The following is an 18,987-nucleotide window of genomic DNA, read 5'->3' on the forward strand; positions in this document are numbered from 1 at the left end:
GAATCCCCTGGGGCACCATGGCAACTCAGGATGACTAGGCCATCCTAACCCAAGTTACATAAGAGGCTAGTGGGGGAGGGACTCAGCCACAAGTACTTTCAAGCCTCCTCCAGGTGATTCTGAAGTATAGCCAAGGGGGGGGAGGGGGCCCTGCACCCTGGACCCCATGGTTCATCACTTGAACAATATTTTTTTTGTCTGCAGTTTATAGGGCCCCCCAGAAATCATCTCTGACTAATATATTACCAGAGCAACATATTACTGGATTACCAGCTAGAAGAGTAAACAACACAGGGAAAATAATATAGCTGCAGGAACACGGAGGTGGTTAGAAAAACTAATAATTGCTAAGAAGAAAAATGGGGAGGGGGGCGTACCAACGTCTTAAAAGTGTAGGACAAGAAACCGGAATTATATCTGTCACATCTTATGCCTGGAAAACAAAGGTGACACATAGCACCATCATGAAACATAGGTATTATTATAGAAAAGTGTCTCCAGGTGACTGCCCAGAGGTATTCACCTGTCGGAAGCATATGACTGTCAACATGAATCAGAGCTGTGTAAATTAACGAGCGAGTACATTGTAGGCAGAAATATGTTGTAGAGAGACACGGTAGCCTTGGATTTGTGGGCAGGAGTGGGCGTGCAGAGAATGAAAAACAGAGCTAGCAACAAGAACAAAACAAATTTCTAATTCTTCTCTTCCACTGCTTGTGCAATTCAGGAGCTGGGCTTGAGTTTTCAAACAGGATAAAAGATGGGCAGCAACAACATCACATAAAGCACTAATGATAAAGAATAGCTTGAATGTTTGGGGTTTTTGTTTGATTTTTATTTATTTATTTATCTTTGCATATGGAAGGAAATATAATTAAGAATAATTACATTTATTTTGAAGGAAATTTAAGCATATACACTATTTCTTCAAGCATACTCAAGATTACATTAATGTAAGCCGGTAGTGATTAACAAGCCTGCTCTCCAGTTCCTAGGCTTTGTTTAAGTTTCTAAATTTTAATGACCAATACCCTATTTAATGATTAACAGCAAGGAATAGGATCCAGGTCAGTGTGAAGCATGTATTCAAATAACCTGAGCTTCGGCGATACCTGGGAACAGAATATGGGACTCCAACAATGATGTTTTATAATAAGTCACACAGACTCAAATGTCACTTCTCTAACTTCCACCACTCCCAGCCCCATTCTGTAGGTGGTGTGCACCTTCAATTGTCACACTGCAAGATGATGCAAGAACACTGCTCTGATGATAATATATCCTCAGTGGTCCTTGAAGCTCTCATCTCAACATGACACTTGGATAATCTCAAAGATGTGACCTGGTTTTCCTACAAAATCCATTGTTTCTAGGAAACCTTTGGATTTCCAGGAACTATTTTGTGTAATTTAAAAAGAGCCTACAATAATTCACATGCCACAGACTCTGTTAGTAAAAGAGATGGGAAAATATTTGAATACACAGAAGAGCTAACAAACCTATGACTCCATTGAAGAGCAAAAGAGAGAAACACGGTAAGGTGTTTGCATTAGAATGGATTAAATGTTGTAAATAAAACTGTGCCTTTGAGAATAACCTGTTCTACCAACCATGTAACTCCTGTCTTCAAATGGAAAGGCACTTTAAAATATCTGTTGCTGTTTGTTATTGGTTGACTCAGTAGCATTTACTAAGTGTCTGCTCCTGTGTGCAGTAACCATGCCAGGTGCTGGGGTGGAAGGAGGAAGAAAAGAATGATAAAAATAATTCCTGAGTGCTCATCAGATGAGCTTCTTGATTCCCACAACAAGAATCTATGCTACAGATTCTTTCCATTTTCAAGGAAAGGAAACTAAGGCTTGCCTAAAGTCACCTAAATGAAAAGGATGGAGCAGGAACTAAACCACAGGTGGTCTAGTGGCTGCTCTTAGTCATTATACGCATGCCTTCTGCAATAAGCTAATTAGTTTAGAATTTATTTCAAACTTTCTAGCTGCCAATATATTCTTGGCACATAGTAGAGTCTAAATATTTGCTAAATGGAATATTTAGCTAAATAGAAAACTGAAAATATTTGCTAAATTTAATAATTGAGATAAATTTAAAATATTATTGAATTAAATATTGAATACACTGAAAATATTTGCTAAATTAAAACTAAAATACCAAATCGTTAATATTAAAATTTCTGCTTATTTTTATAAAAGAGTGTGTTACCTGTTGTTCTCTTTGGTAGATGTGACTATAAATAAGACTAATCTTTTGCATTGTTTATAATTTTTTTTTGTAATGTACATTGACCCCAGGACCACTTAACCACTAAGCCACATCCTCAGTCCTTTTTATGTTTTTTGTTTGTTTGTTTGTTGTTGTTGTTGTTGTTGTTGTTGTTGTTTTTGAGACAGGTTCTCACTAAGTGGCTGAGGGCTTCTCTAAGTTGCTGAGACTGGCCTCAAATTTGCAATCCTCCTGCCTCAACCTCGTAAGCCACTGAGATTACAGATGTATGCCACCATGCCCAGCCACATTGCTTATAAATATGTCAGTCATCCTTGATGGCCTTGCTACAGTTGCTGAGCCCAAAGTTCCTGAATATATAGATCAAGGGAGTAACTATTCCAAAAGTGTCTGCTGTGTGATTCCTGAGCCCAGCACCCCTTTTCTTCACTCATGACCAAAACCTGGATTTATCAGGTTTTGGTCATGAGTGAAGTTGCTAGAGCTTTAGAAGCTAATTGAAATTGTTTTGTTTACTTGTTCATCTAAGAGGAAATGCTGATTTATGTGAGGGTGAAGGGTTTAGAGGTGTATGGCACAGGATACCTAGGTCCCATCCCAGTTCAGCCAAGGACACATGGCCTGACCCTTGAAGAGCACACCTCTGCACCTGATCTGAAACAGGTTTGGAATGCATAGGTTTTCCTCTGAGGACAAAGAAGAGGTCATCAGTTTTCCACTTGAAAGCACTGTTTCCTTTAGTTAATCTGCCTGAAAACTCACCCATGGCCCAGGTGTGTGGGTTTTCCTGCCTGCCTTTTCTTTAATAATCACTCCTTGTCATTAAAAAAACAACAGAACAAAACAAACAAGAAAACAAATGTAATATGCTTTTCACTTCTTGTAGATCTTTCTGTAGCACTGTGATGTAAAACCTGGACTGTCCTGAGATGTAAAAACCACTGGGATGTCAAAAACAGGGAGAATTCAAAATACTCGTGCTGAGAAAATGAAAACCTTTAATGATTGATTAAGTAATCTTTTTTCAAGTCAGGTAGTTCCTAGCAATTTGTTAGCAATGTAATTGAAGCAGGACACATTAGCCAATAGAGCATTTATAATAATTCTTGTGATATATCATTGCATGAATTCTGATGTAAAACTTGGAAGGCGTTCAGAGAATTGAGTGATGTTGCTATAGCAAAATATTCTTTTTTTCTTATCTGCTTATTTGTGTGAACAAATTTTCTTTATAAAGCAATAAATAGGTGCAGAATCAGAGCTAAACTCTGTCTCATTTCAACAATAAGTAATATTGAAACTTGGATACAAAAACTAATTGAAAAAAAATACTTCCATTATCTACTTCAGAAACAGTTCTAATAAAACTGTACTTTTTTAATTTAAATGTCTCTGACTTTTTAAAATTTTTTGTACTTTAAAAAATTGACACAGTAATTATATATGCATATGGGATACAGTGTGGAATTTCAAAATGTGCATACAATATGTAATGATCAGATCAGGGGAACTGGAATATCTATCACCTCAGACATGTAAATTTTATTTTACATTTTCTCAAATTACATAAATAAATGTATCACATATTTATATTTTTTGATCATCAGTACTAATAATAATTATATAATAATTCAGTCCAGAAGACATTTTTAACAACTTGAGACTTGTGATCACAATAACTTTTAAAATTTTAATTTAAATATACATACATATTTTGGTTGCAGATTTTTATAGGTCTGCCCATAGGGGAATACACAAAAATATACAAAATTACAGGGTTGGGGTGATGAGGAACATAATGAAAATCCAGGTATCTGAGAGAAAAAAAAACAGTATAATATTTAAAACTATATAACAATTAAAGACTAGTACATTATGGATCATTTTATTTTTCATTTTGGTACCAGGGATTGAACCCAGGGTGAGCTTAATCACTGAGCCATATCCCTAGCCTTTTTTAATTTTTTATATTGAGACAGGGCTTCTCTAAATTACTGAGGCTTGTAATCCTCCTGCCTCAGCCTCTCTAGTCATTGGGATTTCAGGTGTGTACCACCATGCCCAGATCATTAATGTATTTTTTTTTAAAAGAATTAAGTCAGGAATCAGATTGATTTTGTATTTTACTTCTAATTAATATACTTGGCTTTTTGAAGTGTCAATTTATATTAGGTTAGAAATTATATCCTTTGCAAACATTTAAATGTATGACTTCAAAAGCCGATGACTTGAAAAGGTGTGAGGGTGCCAATTATTTTTAAGTTATTTGGGCGGGAGGCGTGGTAAGGACATTTGAAAGCTGCTGTAGCAGAGATCTGAGGGCCACACACACTCTGAAGAATCTCCAGATTTACTTCCAGCCAGATAGGAACACATTGTGCTATCAGAAACAAACTACTGTGTCAGAAAATTATCCTATTAGCACAATTAAGTCTTACAACACTCCAGTATTTGCAATCAAGTTTAATTAAAATGGCTTTAATGAAAAATCAACTTTCATAAATTCCAAGCATAAATACCAGAGATTGACATGAAATCCCATTTAACATTCACTCACCGATTCAACAAATTCTCAAGCCCCTTGCCTAGGCCTGCTTCTGTGGGAGGCCCCAGAAGGCCAGGGAACCAGGGCCCAGTCCCTTGTGAGCTCTGGCTGCCACAGGGGAAGGCGGTTTGTAAACAGGCAAGCGCATAACTACAATAATCTCAGTCTGGACTAAGTGTTGAGGAAAATGAAAACAGATGAAGTGATCACAAGTGGTTGGAGTGAAGACAAACTGGGGCTTACTGGGAAGCTAATGAAGCTTGAATTTCTGCGTAGGCCCCTCCCAAAGCCCTGGGTGGACACCAGCACTCTAGGGTAAAAAGCTAGACAGACAACATATATTAATTAACTGACACGTACTTTTTTTAAATACTTTTTTTTTAGTTGTAATTGGACACAATACCTTCATTTCACTTATTTATTTTTTTATGTGGTGCTGAGGATTGAACCCAGGGTCTCACACGTGAGAGGCGAGCACCCTACTGCTGAGCCATAACCCCAGCTCTGACATATACTTTTTTAACCACAATTTTGGCTACGTTCATAGTATACACACGCCACACAGATAAGATAAAACCTACCATGTACATCCCTATAAACACACACACACACACACACACCCCACTAAAACAAAATGCTTTGAAACACCCTACAGTCTTAGAGCTCTTATATGGGGGGAAAAAAATCACAAGGCTGAGGCAGAAGGATTACAAATTCAAGGCCAGGCTCAGCAACTTAGTGAGAGCCTGTCTTAGAATAAAATAAATAGATAAAAAGACTGAGGGATGGGGGTTGTGGCTCAGTGGCAGAGTGCTTGCCTAGCACATGTGAGGCACTGGGTTTGATCCTCAGCACCACATAAAAATATATAAACAAAATAAAGATATTGTGTTCATCTATAACTAAAAACTATATATATAACTTATATATGTATGTATATGTGTGTGTGTGTGTGTGTGTGTGTGTGTGTGTGTGTGTAGACATATGTAGGCTGGGATGTAGTTCAGCCCTTGTGTTTGGAGCAGAGAAGTGAAGGGCTTCAGGCAGCTCCCTCAGGGCCTTGGAGCCTGAGCACAGTTTGGGTCTCAGTCTAAACATAACCTCATGACCATCTAAAATCCTAACGTCATCCTACTCATAAGAGATTGAAATCATTGCCTTCTGTGTGAAAACCTAGAGGTAACAAAAAGAAAAGAAAGAAAGATCCCCAATAATAATGATTCTCAACAAAAGTAAAACAAAAGTTCATTGGCCTTGATAAATTTTTTCACTGCACAAACCAAAATACCCAATGTTTGTGAAGTATCAATTGTAAGCCCACAGAGTTAACAAGGTAAATTTCAAGTAAATCTGAGAGTGCTAAGCCCACAACTAATTGCTAATGAAGAATACACGTACACGGGGATCTCTTTACAGTGGGCTTTGAGGTCCTGGTGGTTGCTCTCTCTGGTGTTCTGGATTCGCCCCAGTCACCTTCCCTGCCTCCTCCCTGTGGTGAGTGAGCTATGCCATTAACATAGGCTGGAAGTGATCCCATTTTTCCACAATATCAAGATTTATGAAATAACAATAACTTGACAAGCTACTTTACTCTCATCAGCTTTAATCCCCTGAAAATACTTATGTTTCACTTGGTATCATGACCCAGGCAATCACAAGTTCTTTTATTCCATTCCAACCTTCCCTGCTCATATCTATAGGACGTGAGGCACACATCACACTTTGCAGAATGATACATAGATTACAGGAAGGCCAAGAAAACCTTAAGGCAGCCATGGAGTTTCAAGAGTTCTACCAAGATGCTGGCAGAAAGCAGATGCAAATGCAGTCATTGCAGGTGGTCAGATAAAATTACTCAGAGAGCAGAGAATCAGGAACTGGGGCTTATTCTAGGCCAGGGTCTGGACTGCAGGCAGTTTCGAAGTGAGCTATGCTGAGCAGGTTGATCTAGCTGAGCTGAAGCTCCAGGGACAGTCGGAGTTCATCACCTCATAACTAGTTCACCCAATATTATGTGTTCACCAGCTGGTCTGATGACAGGTCAGTGTGCCATTGTCTAAGGTGCCTCTCCTTTTGTGTTTCTGTCAGGGGGTTATGCCTGGTGAGATTGAAAAGCTTAAGGGCCTGGTTTCTTTGATGTGGGCTTGATATACCGATGCATACCTTTATGTGCTTCTGATTTAATTGGATAAGTTCATAGGTGATCATTTTTTATGAGCACAATTAATTTATTTATCAATTTGTGCCTAATGATTGTGCTTTGCAACTGGATGTTATTCTTTTCGATGAGTTCTGTATGTCCAACATTTGGTTGTTACTTACTTGACCAAACAAATGACCAAGTCATTTGTACTCAAAATGGAGTAGCTTGTGGCTTTATAAAAAGGAGTCACCCAGGGTTAGGCACCACTGTTCAACAGGACATGGAATAACTGAGCAGGGCACAGCCGGCTCTCCGCACTTCCTGCCTCTCACATTCAGACTTTCCACCCTACTTTTTTTTTTTTAAACCTTTTTTCCTTCCCCCTACAAATGTTTATTAAGGGTCTGCTCTGTGCTAGGTGCAGGTACAGAGGCAACCAGAACAGACATTAGCTTGCAGCTTAGAAAGGAATGCAGACTTCAAGTAAGTAATTTACCAATTGCAATTTTGTTGTTTGCTACTGAAAGAGAAGCTCAGGGTACAGGGGAGCATCTATATGAGAAAAGCCTAGTCTGGAGAATTAGGAAAGGTCACTCTGATGACATGGCCTCAAAGTTGAAGTCCTGCAGACCATTAGGAAATTAGCCAGATGAGCTACTTTGGAGGCTGAGGCAGGAGGATCATAAATTTCAAGACCAGTCTGAGCATCTTAGTGAGACCCTGTCTCAAAATAAAATAAAGGGGCCTTGGGGATGAAGCTCAGTGGTAGATCACTTACCTAGAATGTGTAAAGCCCTGGAGTCTATCCCTAGTACCCCCCATAAGCATACCATAGGAGGTTGAATAGCACTTTTTGTGTTGTGAGTGACAGAAGCCACAGCACCCTATTAGCTATCTACCCAGTTCCCTGCACTAATAGAAGTCAATTGTCACTAGAGTGTTGTAAATCCATTCTGGGGTAGTTATGCATGACATGCAAGTATGTCTATCTTTTCATCTTGTATTAAAATTTGGTAGTATTCTGTATACAGTCTTGAATCTTTTTTCCTTAATAATAGATTTTAGCAATTGTCTCGTATTAGTACACAACAAAGTTGCCTCATTCTTTTTTCCTCTGGACTAGATTGCCTATTGTAAAGATATTTATTTAATTAATCCCCTATAGTGGACATTAAGGCATTCCCAGCCTTTTGTTACCGTGCAACATCATAGTAAATGTCCTCACAGATATGAAAGGCACATGTGGGAGAATTGTCTGTCAAAGAAATTCCTAGAGACACAATTGCTGGATCAAAGAGTATGTTCACTTAGAATTTTGGTAGACATTGCCAAAATCCCTTCCCTTGAAGTGGTATTAGTTTACACAACTACCAGTAAGGATGTGACAGGTGAAAAATGGGTCTCTCAATAGAGTTTTAATTTGTACTTCTTTTTTAAAAAGTGAGTCGGAGCAGCTTTGATCTGATTAAGAGCTAGTGCTTGTTAGGAATTAGAAATTACCTAATTAGGCTGAGAGCCAAGCAAAATTCTAGAGCTAAAAATTACTTATTCATTCAACAAATAGATTTTGAAAAATAACTCTGCACTAGGCACACTCATAGGCACTGATGAATCTAAGATGGGTGAGACCTTATCTGCCCCAGATAATCTGAGGTCTAACGAGGGAGATGTATGCGATATGCTATTTAGAAGTGGAGGAAGCATGGAGAAGAGCAACTCATGTAACAGACATTCATATATATTTTCCTAAAATACCTATTTTTTTAAAAGGCAGAGACTTAGGGAAAGCAGACAATGAATGCTTTTTAATTTTTTTGAAGATCTACTTGGGTGTCCTTTAAAACTTGGCTCTGTGGATTAGTAAAAATATCCATAGATGCTTTAATAGAATTGAGATTTGTAAAAAGGTGCTTTAACTAAAAATACATCAGAAATGATGGTGAGAAGCCAGGCGTGGTGGCTCATGCCTGTAATCCCAGAGGCTGAGAAGACTGAGGCAGGAGAATTTCAAATTCAAATCCAACTTCAGCAACTTAACAAGGCTCTCAGCAACTTAGCAAGACTTTTGCCTCAAAATAAAAAATTTTAAAAGGTAGGGATGTCGCTCAGTGTTTAAGTGCCCATGAGTTCAATCCCTGGGGAAGGAGGGAAGGAAGGGAGGGAGGAAGGGAGGGAGGAAGGGAGGGCGGTAGCGCGCTCGCCTGGCATGCGTGCGGCCCGGGTTCCATCCTCAGCACCACATACAAACAAAGATGTTGTGTTGTTGTGTCCGCTGATAGCTAAAAAATAAATATTAAAATTCTCTCTCTCTCTCTCTCTCTCTCTCTCTCTCTCTCTCTCTCTCTCTCTCTCTCTTTAAAAGAAAGAAAGAAAAGAAACAGAAATGATGGTGAGATTCTATCTGAAAGGGCAGTAAGGGAGACACAAAGTGAGAAGGTACCTAGACACATGATGATTTCATCTTAAATTCTGGAACCACAATTAATTTTACATAAAGACATTAATTCAACCCACTGTCCCCCACCCACATGGCCCTCAAGTTACACTCTAATGGATCTTTTTTTTTTGTCTTCAAGGAAATCTTGAGTGAAACACTCTACATCTTTTTTTAAATAGTTTTTTTAGATGCTGATGGACCTTTATTTTATTCATTTATTTATACATGGTGCTGTGAATTGAACCCAGGGCCTCACACATGCCAGGCAAGTGCTCTACCACTGAGCCACAACCCCAGCCCCAACACTCTACATCTTATCATGAGTTACATCCTTAGAAAAATACTTTGGCACTGAGTATTCTAAACATTTTGACACCTGTTTCTCCCTTCTGGTCTCTTATTAATATAGTTGGGTGTCGCTTCACAAAGGGGATGCATTATGAGAAAAGTGTGGTTAGGCAATTTCATCCTTAGTGGAACATCATAGCATGTGCTTTTACAAGCCTAGGTGAGATAGCTGACCACACCCTATGTGGGGAGTGTGTGTGTGTGTGTGTGTGTGTGTGTGTGTGTGTCCCAGCTTATTGCTCCCAGGGCCACAATGAACAAATAGCCTAAGATCAAACCAAGCCTAATAGAAAGTGATGCAATCAAGAGACAGTGAAGAGGAGAGGTCTCTGCCAATGTAACACATCACCCTGTTTTACAGTCAACTTTTTTTTTAACCCGTGTAGAAGGAGTACATTCTAAAATAACCATAAAAATATATATAGTAAACATAAGCCACAGTCATATCATAAATATACAACAATCACTTGTTATTATCATCATATAATTGGTACTGTTCATTATATTGTGCTCTGCCTTTTATGCGACTGGCATCCCAGTAGGTTGTTTCCACCAGCATCACCACAAGAACGTGAGAGTGTGTTACACTGAAGTTTTGATGGCTACAATGTGATGAGAGAGGGATTTTTTCAGCAATGCTTCAATCTTAAGGGACCCCCATTGTGTATGTGATCCATCCCTGATTGAAACATGGCTATGTGGTGCACGGCTATAGTGAGTTTGCACTTAATGGTACTTAGTGCAAAATCAGATTGGAGGCAAAACAACCTCTAATTTTCCAAATGGCTTGGTGGAATAGCAAAGGGCCAAAATGGTGGGTGGAAAAATGTGAGTCATATGATTCCACCTGCCCTTTGCTACTTGAAGTTCCATATAGAATGAGTTGGTTTGATCAGAGCAAGAGTCTGAAGGACTCCAAATCTCAGGTGAAAGTAAGTCCTTCAGTGAACAGCCTGAAGCCAGGCTTCTTTCTCTGATAGGCCTGGACATGGTGCAGGCTGGGGCCTGGGTTCACACCGGAGAAGGGAGGGGCAACTGGGTGCTATACAGTGAACCTTGGACTAGCTCCTCAATCTAGCTGTGGGTCAGACGTGCGCTTCTCACACCTGTGGCTTTGAAGTTTCCTTCCTAGTGAATTCAGCATACGATCTTGCTCAGAGGATTGGCCAAATCTCTACAGCAACCTGAACATAAGCTCCTGGGAACATCTTCCCCATCTTTTGTGAAGTCTCTCTTAACCCTGTTTTCAGAAGGACATCTTCCCCAAGTTGTCATAAAAATTCTAGAAATCTTAAGGCTTTTTGTAGACAAGTTGTGGGTAAAACTGATATTGCCACCAAGATCCATCTTTGTCAGTGCAAGCATTTTCCCCAAATATGGAAACAAGAGGTTTTATTTGTCTCATATTTCCTAGGAGCTTTCATTCCCTCTGTTTTCTCCACAAATGCTGTGAGAAATGTCATTACCATTTTGGAGATAGGGAGCCATCTTTCTTTTCCAGCAACTTATATGTTGAGAAACAAATAGAAGTGCAGAGTTAAAACCTCTGTATCTGATCTTCACCCATTCGTTCAGTGAATATTTACCAGATGCAACTATGTATCAGACACTAGTATAGATACTAAACTATAGGGGTGACAACTTTATGATCTCTACTTCCATCTTGGAAAAGGGGACAAAGATTTAATAAGTGAAATGAAATGTGAGTCTTAATAGAGTATAGTGGAACCCAAAGGAGAAAGCCTTCCAATTTTCTGGCCACAAAAAGAGAAGTTTCATTGTAATGCATTCCACTGTTGTTGTATATTTTTAAAAAATAATAAAATCAATTTTAAAAAAGAAGTTTCACAGAAGAAAGGATTTCAATCATTGTGAAAGGTGAATAGTGAGGATAGAACAGGACATTTCAGTAGAAGAAATTATGGAAGTTAAGATAATAAAAAGTAAAATAAAATAAATATGCAAAGTACCTCTACTATACAACACTTTTGAAAGGTAAAGTTAGTTACTCGTTTATTCATCAACCAATAGTTATATAGCCCTTAATTATGCCAGACTCTACAGTAGGTGCAGAGGAATTCAAAGAATAGAAAGATGGACACGGCCCAAGTCTCTGTCCTCACACTTGGAGATAGAAGGAAACAGAGAGTATAATTTCAAAGAGTAATACATGCAATGAGGAACATAAATAAGAATAAAGAAATGGGTGGTGGTAACGTTTCAAGTGGCACAAGAGCAGAGACCTGCATGAAGATAAAGCATGGGGAATCATTCCCAGAAGGAACAGCAAGTACAGACGCCTTGGGATAGGTGTTACCTTGGTGAGTTTGAGGAACACCAAGTGCATCAGCGTGATTGGGCAAGGTGAATGAGGGAGGAGAGATAAGTAGAAACAGGTAAAGATTGATTTGCCTAAGTAAGGAGTTTAGCTTTTATTCCAGGTGCAATGGAAAGTCACTAAAAGAGTTTAATCCGAGGTGTTAAAAACAATTATTCTGAATAGCTTTATGAAGAACGGACTAGAGGGCATTCTAGGCACAGGAAGCAAATTGTATCAATAGGAATCTCAAAACGGAATTATCTTCCCCTCCTACCTTCATCTGCTGCACTGCCCAACTCTTTTAAAGTCATTATATCTCTGTCAGTCAAGGTCAGATCAGAAAAACAGAAGCTACACTAGGCAGTTCAATAGAAGAACTTGAACATGGGGGATTGGTTACAAAGGTGTAAGAAAAACTGAGGGAACACAGAGGAAGGGGGGACATCCCAAAGACGAGCAATGGCAGGAAGCTGCTACTCCTGTGAAGCCTCGAGCAACATGAGGTGTTGGTGTTATGGCTCCAAAGATCCAAGGCCACCCAGTGAGAGCTGGAACTTTGGGCCACAGGAGGATAATGAAAGAGACTCAGCTGCTGCTGGTGATGCTACTGGAGTAGGGAGGTGGGAAGTGTTAGGGTCTGGATAAGAAACGTCCCCCGAAGGCATAACTGGTCCCCAGCGCAGCAGTGTTTTGAAGTGGGGCTTTTGGAAGGTGATTGGATCCTAAGGGCTCCAACCTCATGGATGAATGAACCCATTGATGGACTCATAATTTAATGTGCTATTGGGAAGTGGTAGAAACCAAGGAGATGGGTCCTGATTGGAGGAAATAGGTTCTTGGGGACATGGCTCTTGAAAGCTGTATCTTATCCCTGGCTACCTTCTCTCTCCCACTGCTAATCTTTGGGATGTTTCACCTTCCTCTGTTTCCTCCTTCAGTGTTCCTCACACTTTTGCAACCTCAGTGGCCAATGTTAAATTCCTTCTCTCCAGCCACCCCCACCCCCACTCTCCCTGGCTGCCATGAGGTGAGCAGCCTAGCTCCACCCTGGGCTCCGTGCCATGACACTCTGCCTCACCACAGGTCCAGCGACAATGGAACCCAGTGATCATAGACTGAAACCTCGGAAACCATGACCCAAAATAAATATTTCCTCTTATGAGTTGATTTTGTCAGATATTTTATCCCAGCAACAGAAAGCTAACACAAACAAGTGCTCTGGCTTCTCTTCTGCCACCTCCCTTGTGACTGTGCCCAACTAAAAACCCATTGGCAAGGAAGCTGGGCAGTGAGGCTTGCAGGGATTGGCTCCCCAAAATGGAGAGGAAGAAAGAATAAGGAATGGGTCTGTCTGGGAGCAAATCTGAGTAACTGTCTTGACAGCCAAACAGTTGGCCCTCCCAGAATTCTGGAAATAATGATTTGGCCATTCTGTCAGTTCACCCTCCCAATGGACCTCTTCTCTATTCCAAAGCCACAGTCTCAGCTCAAGCCCCTCCCTGGACAAGAGAAATGAGTTTGTGACTTGTTTCCCCACCTCTCTCCTCCACTTAAAATTATCCCGCCCAAGGTGTAGACCTCCAGGATTCACTTTTATCAGAGCTAACTGGGTCCTAATCTGCCCACAGCTAAAATCTAGTTCCTCTGGGCCTTTCACATCTGGCTCCAGCATAACTTTCCCTCACATCTTCCTATAAATACAGTGTTTTAGCCACAAAAGGGGACTCAAGACTTCCCAAACATGACATGTTCTTTCATGCCCACACCCTGTGCTCACCCACTTGAAATTCTCTTTAGGAAATTTCTTCTTCTTTCTGGATTTTTTTTTCCTGGTGCTGGGGATTGAATTCAGGGGTGCTCTACCTCTAAGCTATATCCCCAGCCCTTTTATTTATTTATTTATTTATTTTTATTTTAAGAGGAGGTCTTGTTAGGTTGCAGAGGCTATCCTCAAATTTGTGATCTCCTGCCTCAGACTCCCAAGTGTCCAGGATCCCAGGTGTACACCACCACACCTGGCCCTACTCAAAATTCTTAAGTCCTAAAAGTCACCTCCTAAAGGACAATTTGCTCAGCTCCCCTGGAAAAATTGGCTATTCACTGTTATATTCTAGTAACAAGTTGTTCACACTGCAAATATAGTTCACTTGTCACATGCCACTAGAGAAGGTCACTCTATTTTCTTTTTTTTTTTTTTGGGGGGGGGCGGGTACCAGGGATTGAACTCAAGGGCACTCGACCACTGAGTCACATCCGAGCCTCATTTTGTATTTTATTTAGAGACAGGGTCTCACTGAGTTGCTTTAGTGCCTCATTGTTGCTGAGGCTGGCTTTGAACTCGGATCCTCCTGCCTCAGCCTCCCGAGCCACTGGGATTACAGGCATGTACCATCGTGCCCAGCAAGAAGGATGGATGTTCAGTATATTCTAATCTACATTGTTTGACAAATCTCAGTAATCTCCTCCAAATGAGGCTTCTGCCACCCACTTTTGTAAAGAAAGCCTCATGGAACACAGCCACACCCTTTCCTTTACATGTTGTCTATCACTGGTTTCACACCACAACTGCAGAGTTGAGTGTTGTGGCAGAAGCTGCATAGCTCCCAAAGTCTAAAATGCCTAGTCCTTTACCCAAAAAGTTGTCCAGCCCTTGTTTTTGATAGTTCCCAGATCTTAGCCCAATGTTCAGCACATAGTAGGTGCTCAGTAAGTGATAATTAATTATCTAGAAAGATACAAATATGGAGACTTAAGAATAATAAAATTTAGAAACACCAAGATACATTTAAGGATATTGACACAGAAACAAGAGAAGAAAGTAACATCTTTATGTGTACAAAAGATTATGATCATGGGTGTTTTCCAAACAAAAGTACAGTTTTTTGTGTGTTTGTTTGTTTGCTTTGTTTTGTTTTTATAGTGCTGGGAAATAAATCCTTGAGCATGCTAGATAAGTACTCCACTACCACCTACATCCCCAGGCCTGGAATGATTTTTTCTAATTCCACAGAAAGAAGTTTAGTTCTGCCTAAGGAAAAATACATCCAAAAAAGAAAAATTTAGTGACTTTTCTGTTTTAATAAGCATAGAATATCTGGAATTCTGGAAGATATGAACAAACATCCTATGTTGGATATGACTTAAATTGGGTCAGACTTACAGCTGAACTTGCACCTTAGAAGTCTCCTCTCTAGCTCATGAGTCTATAATCAAATTAATTCACTTCTGCGGTGTAACCTGGGTCCTTCCACAGTGAGGAGGGGACAGATGAGCCTTGCACTGACTTCATTAAAGGTCTCGCAGTCTTTCTTTGGATATTTAAGTAATCTGAAAGTTATTTCAACAAAATATTTTTCCTGAATCTAAAAAATAGCTCAGCTGAATACACTCAAGGTCTTTGAAGCATATTCACTAAAGTGAATTATATCTGCAGATAAAATTGGCTGGTGAGAGATTTCAATGTGGAACAAGTAGGGCAAAATGTGGGTTGCATGCTATGTGGGCTCCATGAGCGCAGTATGTGAGTTTATTAAAATTTAGAAAGTAATTTTTAAATTTTATTTATTTATTTTAATTATGACAGCAGAATGCAGTCAGTGAACACAATTGCAGCACAACTTTACATTTCTATGGTTGTACACGATGTAGTGTCACACTATATGTGCAGTCATACATGCACCTAGGATAATGATGTCCATCTCATTCCACCATCTTTCCTATCCCCCTCACCCTCAAAAGTAGTTTTTATAGATGGGCTCCTGATAATATTGCTCAGGCTGGTCTTGAACCCCTGGGCTCAAGTGATCCTTGCTTCAACCTCCTAAGTATCTGGGACTATAGGCACACCACCTCCCTGCCCAGCTGAGAAAATAATTTTTAATTACTATTAAAATCAAGAATTCAAAGCATCCAGTATGAACAATAGAATTTTGGAGGGATTTATCCTAAGATCCGTCACAGTAAAACTTCAACGATTGAAAAAGATTAAAATATAATCAATAAGCTGAGGGAAAAAAGCTCTACTCCACATGTGACAAATGGGTTTTCCTCCCAGACAAATAGCTGATGCATTGATTTTTAAGAAGTATTATAAGCAACAAGAACTCTCACTCATTGGTGGTACAATGAGAAACGGTGCAGCCACTTTGGAAAACAGTATGGCATCTTATTACAAAATTGAATGTACTCTTACCATAGAATCTAATAATTACCCTCTTGGATATTTACCCAAAGGAGTTGAAAGTTTTATCCCCACAAAAACCTGCACATGAATGTTTACAGCAGGTCTATTCATAATTGCCAAAACTTGAAACAACCAAGTCGTCCTTCAATCAGTGAGTAAATAAGCCATCGGTAAAATAAAATATTCAGCAATAAAAACTGAGCTATCAAGACACAATAAGACATGGAGGAATCTTAAATACATATTGCTAAGACAAAGAAGCCAGTCTGAAAAGACCACCTATTCTACGATTCCAACTACAAGACACAATAGAAAGAACCACACTATGGAAACAATACGAAGATCAGTGGTTACCACGGGTTAAGAGGAAAGAGAGGACGGATAGGCAGAGGACAGAGGATTCTTAGGACAGTGAAGCTCATCTCTATGATGCTATAATAGTAGTTACATATCATTATACATTTGTCAAAACCCATTGAATGTACAGTTGGTCTGTATCTGTGGGTTCTGCTTCCTGGATTCAACCAGCCTCAGATGGGATACAATGTGTTTTTAGGCCTGTGATGACTGCCCCTGTACTGAACACGGACATACTTTTTTTTCTTGTCATCATTCTCTGAACAATGCCATTGTGAAACTATTTAACTAGCATTTATATTAAGTATAGAGATGATTTTAGGTACAAGGGAAAATTTACACAGGTTACATACAAATACTATATGATTTTACATAAGGGACTTGCTCAAGCATCTGTGAATTTTGGCATCCTAGGGGAGGAATTTGGAATCAATCTCCTAAGTTACTGAAAGACAACTGTTGCTACAACACAGAGTCAACTCCATGTAAACTATAGACCTCAGTTAATAATAATGGAATAACATTGGCTCATTAATGATAACAAATATACTACATTAATGCAAGATGTTAATAATGGGGAAATTGGTAGGAAGGAGTAGGGGAGCTGCTAAGAGGGTGGGCAGAAATATAGGAAATATCTATTTTCCAACTGATTTTTTTCTGGAAACAAACTATTTCAAAAAATTAAGTCTGGTTGGAAATAGTGGCAAATGTCTATAATCCCAGTGGCTCAGGAGGCTGAGGTAGGAGGATTACAAGTTCAAAGCCAGCCCCAAGAAATTCAATGAGACCCTGTCTCTAAATAAAATATTTAAAAAGGGCTAGGGATGTGGCTCAGTGGTTAAGTGCCCTTGGGTTCAATCCTTGGTTCCAAAAAAATAAAATAAAATCCATTAATCTTCAAGGTACTATAAAAATTAAAAATTGGTAACAGTTAAGAACTAAATTATTCAAATAAAAATAAATGAATAGTAATCGTACATCTTGAATATTATTAATAATAAAAAGTATGCAAATACAAGTGAAAATAAAATACTATTTATCCTATTAACTTTGAAAAGGTATTTTAAAGTGTTTTAAGTATAACAAGACCTATATTTTTATATATTGTTAGTGGTAATAAGAAATCATAACAGTCTTCCTTGAACAATAACTTGGCAACAGCCTCAAACATTTTTATTTCCTTTGAAACATTAGTTCTATTCTAGGAAACTATGCTTTAAAAATTGTGTGTGTGTGTGTGTGTGTGTGTGTGTGTCTGTGTGTCCTTGTAGGACAATGAAGATTTGGAACAAATGGTTGAATTATTATGTGTTCATATGATGATGTATCATGGCGTTTATAAAATTATTTTGAAGAAAATTTAATAAGAAAATATTCAATTCATAATTTTTAATGGGAATATTCCTATTGATGTGTTATGTGTCGTTTAAAAACTAAAATAATGGCCAGGTGTAATGGCACATGCCATAATCCCTGTGACTTGCAAGGCTGAGGCGGAGGATCACAACCAGTTCAAAGCCAACCTTGGCAATTTAGTGAGACCCTAGTAATTTAGCAAGGCCCTGTTTCAAAATAAAAAATTTAAAAGGGCTGGGACTGTGGCTCAGCAATTAAGTGTCCTTGGGTTTAATCCCTGGTTAAAAAAAAAAAGAAAGAAATTAAAATAATGCCAATAAATTGTACCTTAACAATGGTTTGTAGGGGTGATTACACTATGAGTTTTCCTCCATGTATGTCATAAAGTTGTATTTTTTCCTATTTAATCTGCTTTGCCATCTTATTTTAGTGAATATTCAGAGGGTAAAGGAGAAATTTCCCTTTTTCCCTACAAATTTGGTGCCATGGCTCAGATACATCAAAGCCACTGTGCTCTTCTGGAAGCTACAGTCAACGGAACTCATAGCTGGACAACCCAAAGCCAGCACAAGGTAAATATTTCTCACCAGTCACACTTCTTGGTCTCTGTAGAATTTAGTTAAGCGAATGGTTAAATCTCTATTTGTCTCTCTTACTTTTCCAAATTTAAATTAATAGGCAGAAAACACTTGATTTGTATGGAGTACTCCTTAGATTAGCATACCAATCAGCTTTCCTTCACTGTAACAAATATACCTGAGATAAACAACTTACAAGAAGGAAAGATTTCTTTTCGCTCATGGTTTCAGTCTATGATCACTTGGTTCTGTCACTTTGGGCATATGAGGCCAAACATGGTAGGAAGCAGGTGGTAGATAAAAACTGGTCACATCCCAGAGGCTGAGAAACAGAGAGAGAGAGAAAGGAGGGGTCAGGGTCCCAAAACCCCCTTCAAGGGCATATCCCAGTGATCCCTCTTCTAACCCTAGGCCCCACCTCATATAGATTGCAACATCTCCCAATAGTGCCACAGACTGGCAACCAAGCCTTTAGCTTT

At 39.1% G+C, this 18,987-nt stretch overlaps 1 long non-coding RNA gene across 1 annotated transcript in view; it reads left to right on the forward strand.

Annotated features, from left to right (window-relative positions):
- The first annotated feature begins 1,135 nt into the window (after window positions 1–1,135).
- Window positions 1,136–18,987, forward strand: part of LOC144376412 (uncharacterized) — a 34,850-nt gene continuing 16,998 nt past the window's right edge. Inside the window, exons 1-2 of the long non-coding RNA XR_013436874.1 lie at window positions 1,136–1,535; window positions 18,361–18,502. This is a non-coding gene — a long non-coding RNA (uncharacterized LOC144376412). The remainder of the gene's footprint in view (window positions 1,536–18,360; window positions 18,503–18,987) is intronic.

This window comes from Ictidomys tridecemlineatus, chromosome 1, assembly GCF_052094955.1.
Source record: "Ictidomys tridecemlineatus isolate mIctTri1 chromosome 1, mIctTri1.hap1, whole genome shotgun sequence".
Classification (NCBI taxonomy): domain Eukaryota; kingdom Metazoa; phylum Chordata; class Mammalia; order Rodentia; family Sciuridae; genus Ictidomys; species Ictidomys tridecemlineatus.